The following is an 8,082-nucleotide window of genomic DNA, read 5'->3' on the forward strand; positions in this document are numbered from 1 at the left end:
CCTTTTATTTATCTAGTCAAAGAAATCTACACCTAGTAGAAGAAATCCATGCATTATAGTAAAACTACAAATTGTTATAGAACCAAACTGGGGTCCACTTGCCTGGTGCAGTAAAAACAGATACCCACACTGAGGTTGCAGTGGTAGAAAGGAAGGCATTTATTTGCAGAGCACCAAGCAAGGAGGACCAAGCAGCTAATGATCACATTCTGACCTCCTCCATGGCTGGCAGGTAAGGGTTTGTAAAGGCAGGGGTAAATTTCAGGAAAGCAGAAGCTACAGGCAAAACCGTAAATCAATACATGGAGAGTACACGTTAGTTTTGGCCTAAAAGGGCGGGATATCTTGAAGGGGGGTGGCGTGTGGGGTGGGGGCGGCTTACAGGTAATAGATTTCAGGATTTTCTGATTTGCGGTTGGTTAAGGAAGAGACGCTTTGTCTTAAAATTTGGGATCAGCAGAGGAAAATGTTAACTGGTTTGCGGCTGTAACTCCCTCCAGGCCCCTCCGGAATAAATTTAGAGCAAAACACTACGATCGGAGTTTAATCTTCAGTTCTCCCTATGTGAGGTCTACTCCCCAGCAGATCTGTTCAGTTAGGGATCCTCAGTGGTGGGGTCCGGGTTTCTGAAAGACCACTCAGGGACATATGTTAAGATGTCATCTTGGCCAGGCGTGGTGGCTCATGCCTGTAATCCCAGCCCTTTGGAAGGCCGAGGCGGGCGGATCGCGAGGTGAGGAGATCGAGACCATCCTGGCTAACACGGTGAAACCCCGTCTCTACTAAAAATACAAAAAATTAGCCGGGCATGGTGGCGGGCGCCTGTAGTCTTAGCTACTCGGGAGGCTGAGGCAGGAGAATGGCGTGAACCCGAGAGGCGGAGCTTGCAGTGAGCCGAGATCGCGCCAGTGCATTCCAGCCTGGGTGACAGCGAAACTCCATCTCAGAAAGATGTCATCTTTGGTTTCTATAGGGAAACCAAACATCTCTGGACTCCAACTTCCTTGGCTATTGTTTTAGGCTACTATTACCTTCTTGCTTAACAAGTTACTTATTTACTTTTCAGAGATAGCTAGGTGCCTGGAATTTCCTTTGAAGAAATTCAGTATTTTCCTTTATTTTCATGCCTGGGGCTCTCCCAGGCCTCTAAGAAGGAGTCCCTGCTCCGTCTCAAAAACACTAAAGGCAAAGAGAAAATGGTAAGTGTGGCTGTGATGGTTTCTAAATATTGGAGACTCTCTCGAATGTGAGGCCAACTCACGTCTAAAGAATAGAATGCAGGCCGGGCACGGTGGCTCACGCCTGTAATCCCAGCACGTTGGGAGGCGGAGGCTGGCGGATCGAATTAGCGGAGCGTGGTGGCAGGCACCTGTTGTCCCAGCTACTCAGGAGTCTGAGGCAGGAGAATGGTGTGAACCTGGGAGGGGGAGCTTGCAGTGAGCCTGGGCGACAGAGCGAGACTCCATCTCAAAAAAAAAAAAAAAAAATTCCTTCAAGAATAAAGATGGCTTGGCACAGGTTGGGATCATACCTGTAATCCCAACATTTTGGAGGCCGAGGAGGTTGGATCACTTGAGCCCAGGAGTTTGAGACTAGCCCTGGCAACATAGTGAGACCCCTATCTCTACAAAAGATTTAAAAATTAGCTGGACATGGTGGCACATGCCTGTAGTCCCAGCTACTTGGAAGGCTGAGGTGAGAGGATCACTTGAGCCTGGAAAGTTGAGGTTGCATTGAGCATGATTTTGCCATTGCATTCTAGCCTAAGCAACAGAGTGGGACGCTGACTCAGAAAAAAAAAGAAGAAGAAGAAGAGAGATGAAATGAAGACATTTTCAGACAAACAAAAACAGAGAGTTTATTTACCACCGGCAGACTACATTAAAGGAAATTCTCAAGTTTCAGCTGTAGGCATAAAGAAAATGATTCCAGTCTGGGCACAGTGGCTCATGCCTGTAATTCCAACACTGGGAGGTTGAGGCAGGAGGCTTACTTGAGGCCAGGAGTTCGAGACCAGCCTGGCCAACATGGTGAAACCCTTTCTCTACTAAAAATACAAAGCCAGGTCTGGTGGTGCATGCCTGTAATCCCAGCTACTCCGGAGGCTGAGGCATGAGAATTGCTTGAACCCAAGAGGCAGAGGTTGCAGTGAGCCAAGATCACAGCACCACACTCCAGCTTGGACAATAGAGTGAGACTCTACCTCAAAAAAAAAAAAGAAAGAAAAAAGAAAATGATTCCAGATGCAAAGATGCAAAGAGGGCTGGGCATGGTGGCTCAAGCCTATAATCCTAGCACTTTGGGAGGCTGAGGCGGGAGGATCACTTGAAGCCAGGAGTTCGAGACCAACCTGAGCTACAAAACGAGACCCTATCTCTACCAAAGAAAAAGTAATTGAAAAACAAAAATTTTAAAAATGCAAAGAGGAAAAAAGAACAAAGTAAAAAACTTATGACTAAACCTAAGTGAACATAAATAATAGACTAAAAATCTCAGTAGTCCATGAGGTTTAAAAAAGTAGATATAGCATATTGAGTATATGTGTATATATATATATAAAATGTGTGCATGCGTGTGTGTGTGTCTGTGTATGTGTGTGTGTGTGTATATATATATATATATTTTTTTTTTTTTTTTTGAGACAGAGTCTCTCTCTGTTGCCCAGGCTGGGGTGCAGCGGTGCCATCTTGGCTCAGTGCAACCTCTGCCTCCTGTGTTCAAGCGATTCTCATGCCTCAGCTTCTTGAGTAGCTGGAATCACAGGCGTGCAACACCACACCCAGCTAATTTTTGTGTTTTTAGTGGAGAAGGGTTTTGTCATGTTGGCCAGGCTGGTCTCGGACTCCTGGCCTCAAGTGGTCTGCCTGCCTTGGGCTCCCAAAGTGCTGGGATTACAGGTGTGAGCCACCATGCCCAGCCATTTTTTGGCTGGAATTTTTATGTGTATTTTTAGCTGGAAGGGCATATTACTGAATATGAAGACTAATATACAATTATAGTAACTAAGACAATGAGGTAGTTGTTGGTGTAAGAATAGATCAACTGAACAATGAAGGGAATAGAGTCCAGATGCAGACATACACATAGACCACCACCTTACATATGACGGGTGGGGAAAGGAAGGTATTCTTAATAAATTCGTGCTGGGTCCATTGGATATTCATATTAACTCCTGGTTTACAACATATACAAAAATATTCCAAATGGATTGGAGATCTAAATATAAAATAATAAAACTTTTTAGAAGAAAATCAGAGAATGTTTTTACAACCTTAATATAGGCACAGATTTATTACACACTATAGAAAGTACTAAACATAAAGAAAAATGATACATTAACACAGATAAAAATTAAGGACTAGATTTTTCAGATACTGCTGATGAGACTGCACACTGGTACAACTATTTTGGAAAAGTATTTGGCAGTATCTACTGAAGCTGAATATTAGGAGCCAGCAATCCTGCCCCTGGGTATATACTCAACAGAAATGCATAAATATGTTCCCTAAAAGACATATACTAAAATGCTTATAGCAGCCCATCAACAGTAGAATGGGTAAATAAATATCGGTATATTCACATAGTCAAGTATACACAGCAATGAAAACAAACAACTACACACAATATAGATGAAGCTCACAAACAGCTTTGAGCAAAAGAAGCCCGACACAGAAGAATATACCCAGTGTGACTCCATTATTTAAAAGTACAAAAACAGGTGAAATTAATCTATGGTGTTAGAAGTAACCCTTTGAAGGGTAGTGAGTGGAAGTAGGGGGGCTCTGGTGGCTTCTGAAATGCTATAATTTCTGTTGTTAATCCACGAGGTGGTTACGCAGGTATGTTTAATTTTGAAGATTCATCAAGATAGTTATCTCTCTATATATGTCATTTTCTGTATGAATATTGTAATTTAATAAAGTGTTCTAAAAATGCATATTGTATCTTTCAGAACTAAAAGAACAGAAGCAGAGCATGCAACTTCAGAATAGCAAAGGGGGGAAAAGAATAATAAAATATAATCAATCCAAAAGTGAATATCTATAAGAAGTGGGGAGCTGTTTTACACAGGGTAATCAAGGGACATCCCTCTGATAAGATGCAATTTGAACAGAGACCTAAAAGAAGTCAGGAAGTGGACCCTATTGACACCTGGAGAAAGCAAGCATCTTAGCAGAAGAAAAAGGCCCTGAGGTGAAAGCGTGTGTGGGCATATGCATGGACTGGCAAGGAATCCAGGATGGCTTGAGGCAAACCATGGTACGAATTTGGATGTATTCGGAGAGAAATGGGAAGCCTTTGAAGACTTTAGAAGTGAGAAACAGCATAATCTGATTTATGTTTTAATACAGTCATTTGGCTGCTATCTGGAGGATAATAAACTGTGGGGGACGCAAATGTTCAGGAAGCCAAGTGAGAGAATGGTGAATTGGACTAAGTGGTAGCAGTGGAGAGGATGAGAAAAGATATATTTCGAAGATTCAACTCAGAAATTTCTGATGGGTTGAATGAAGAGCATAAAAGAAAGAGGAGTCAAGGATGATTCTCGGAATTTCAGCTTGGGCAACCGAGTGTTCCCATTTACTGAAGCAGGAAATATAGGGGATAGAGCAGGTTCAGAAATGGACCTATTAAATTTGAGATGCCTAACACATATCCAAGAATGAAGTATGCACTAGGAGTCTCAAGTGCAGACAGAATTTGGGGCTGGAAATATAAATCTGATTCTTAGCAACATACATATATGGAGTTGAGGGTGTTTGCAAAATCATGACCAAAAGCCAGGTAGGGAAAGCAGCATGTGATCAGGAAACGTCGCTGAAGAGATGACATGGCATTAGCACAAGTGAATTTGAAGGAATTTTCAAAACTGGGTACTAAAATGCATCTGCTGGAAAGAAATACTCCAAATTTTTTATTGTGGTGAAAACCACGTAACATAAAATGTATCATCTTAATCATTTTTTTTTCTTTTTGAGATGGAATCTCGCTCTTGTCACCCAAGCTGGAGCACCACAGCACAATCTCAGTTCACTGAAACCTTCGCCTCCCAGATTCAAGCGATTCTCCTGCCTCAGCCTCCTGAGTAGCTGAGATTACAGGCGCCCACTACCACGCCCGGCTAATTTATTTTTGTACTTTTAGTAGAGACGGGTTTCACCATGTTGGCCAGGCTGGTCTCGAACTCCTGATTTCAGGTGATCCACCCTCCCTCAGCTTCCCAAAGTGCTGGGATTACAGGCATGAGCTACTGCGCCCAGCCCATCTTAATCATTTTTAATTGTACAGTTTAGTAGTGTTCAGTATATTCACATTATTGTGAAACAGATCTCTAGAATTTCATCTTGCAAATATGAAGCTCTACACCCATTAAACAATTCTTCTTTTTCCTTTTCCCTCAGCCACCATTCTACTTTCTGTCTCTACTAGTGTGACTACCCTAGATACCTCATATAAGTAGAATTATATAGTATTTGTCTTTTTGCCTCAAAGTTTTAACATTGCTAATACCTAGGTTCTGTCATGTTTGTTTTGTTTACCTATCTCTGTGCTTTAATAAATGAGCATTTACTTTTTTATAACAAGTAAAAAACGCAAAATACAATATTAGTAGCTTTTATTTTTGAGTCATTGTATATGCCTGGTATAATAAACCTGTTGTGTAGTGCCTATTACAAATGCCTCTTTACAAATGGAAAAATAAGACTAAGAAAAATTAAGTAATTTGACTAAGATTACAAAGGTAGGGTGTGATCAAGCTGGAATTTGAATATAGTTTTTAATGATTCTTGAGCTCAAGCTCTTTACCACTCTGCTATGAATGCTTAAGATCTGAGAACAATTTAATATTGAGGAAAAATAATTCCATCCCACTTCATAGGGATGATGTAGTTCTGAGTAAGGTCATATATGTAGATGTATATAGAGTGTGTTGACACATACAATCAATTAAGAAGGGATGACATAAAATGCAAGGTCTTTGGATAATTGATTAGAAATTTGGAAAGCAGAAATGTTTAAGCTGGGTGAGGTGGCTCACGCCTGTAATCCCAGGACTTAGGGAGGCTGAGGTGGGTGGATCACCTGAGGTCAGGAGTTCAAGACTAGCCTGGCCAACATGGTGAAATCCCATCTCTACTAAAAATACAAAAATTATCCAGGTGTAGTAGTGGGTGCCTGTAATCCCAGCTACTTGGGAGGCTGAGGCAGGAGAATTGCTTGAACCCGAGAGGCAGAGGTTTTGGTGAGCCAAGATCGCACCATTGCACTCCAGCCTGGGTGATAAGAGTGAAACTCCGTCTCAAGGAAAAGGAAAAGGAAAAGGAAAGCAAAGGAAGGAGAGGGAAGGAGAGGGGAGGGAAGTGGAGGGGAGGGGAGGAGAGGAGAGGAGAGGAGAGGAGAGGAGGAAAAGAAAAGAAAAGAAAAGAAAAGAAAAGTTTAGATCTTCAATTGCATTGGATGTAAAAACACTAACTTAAAATATAGGAAATAACCTTATCAGTGATGCTAACATCCAGAAAAATCAGAAAAATATTCTGAGTAAATAAAAAACAAAGATACTCTGGAATTTGAAAGATGAAAAAAAATTCTGTATGAAGTGATAAGTAAAATATTTTTAAATATAAAAATGGAATGACACACACAAATAAAACTGGAAGGAAATTAAAGTAAGTGTCCATCTTAGGAGTGTTTTTACATGAATCCCAGAGGCTAGGTATTAATTGTCTCACTTCATGAGTCTAAAAATTGAGTCTATTTTCTGCCCTCCTGGTTGGAAGCACTTGTTCTCTAGATCCTTTAGCTCCCTCTCTTTTTGTTGTTTACTCCCTTGTCTTGATAGAGCACATCCTCCTCCAGCTTCCTAAGAAAGGGTGCAGAGAAGGTAAATTTGGATACCTGGCATATCAAATGTTTTTATTTTGCCCTCACATTTGATTGGTAGTTGGCTGGGCATAGAACCCTAGGCTGAAAGTCATTTTTCTCATGAAATGTTTTTTTGTTTTTAGACATAGGGTTTCACTCTGTTGCCCAGGCTAGAGTGCAGTGGTGTGACCATGGTCCACTGCAGCCCCAAACGCCTGGAAGCCATCCTCCTGCCTCAGCCTCCAGAGCAGCTAGGACAACAGGCACATGCAACCACACCCAGCCAATTGTTCTATTTTTTGTAGAGACAGGGTCTCAATGTGTTTTCCCAGGCTGGTCTCAAACTCCTGGCCTCAAGTGATCTTCCTGCCTTGGCCTCCCAGTGTTGGGATTACAGGCGTGAGTTACTGTGCCCTTCCCATTTTCTCAACATTTTGAAGACATTGCTTGATTATTGCTGTGAGAAGTCTAAAGTTTTTTCTGCTTTCCATAAAGGCCAATGACCTATTGTCTTGCCCCAGAAGCCTTTAGGGTGTTTTCTTTTGCTGTGTGTATTTAATACTTCATAATTATATTCCTTGATGTGGGTTCTTTTGAGAAGCAGATTGCCTGGATTCAAATCCCAGATCTGCCATTTACTACCTGAGTGTCCTTACTTGCTTAACTTCTATATGTCTCTATCTCCTCATCTGTGAAATGGGAATAATATTAGCATTCACTTCAGAAGATTTTGAGAATTAAATTAGTTGAAACGTATAAAGCACTTAGAACAGTGCCTGGCACATTGTAAATGAATGATAAATGTTAGCCATTGGTAATTACTGTGCTGGGCAGACAGAGGACCCTTTTAATGTGAATATTTGTGTCCTTTGATTCTGAAAAACTGTCTTACATATATGTATGTATTTCCTACCATTCATTTTCTCTTCTCTTTATGGAGACTGGAAGCTTGGTCTTTACATGCAGGGTGTTTAGGCCATTGATATGGTTTGGCTCTGTGTCCCCACCCGAATCTCATCTCAATTTGTAATCCCCATGTGTCAAGGGAGAAAGGTGATTGGATCACGGAGGTAATTTCCCCCATGCTGTTCTTGTGATAGTAAGTTCTCACAAGATCTGATGGTTTTATGTGTTAGGAAGTTCCTCCTTCACTTTTCTGTCTCCTGCCACTTCGTGAAGGATGTGCTTCTCCTTCTTTTTCTGCATGATTGTAAGTTT

Source organism: Mandrillus leucophaeus, unplaced genomic scaffold, assembly GCF_000951045.1.
Source record: "Mandrillus leucophaeus isolate KB7577 unplaced genomic scaffold, Mleu.le_1.0 Scaffold182, whole genome shotgun sequence".
NCBI lineage: Eukaryota > Metazoa > Chordata > Mammalia > Primates > Cercopithecidae > Mandrillus > Mandrillus leucophaeus.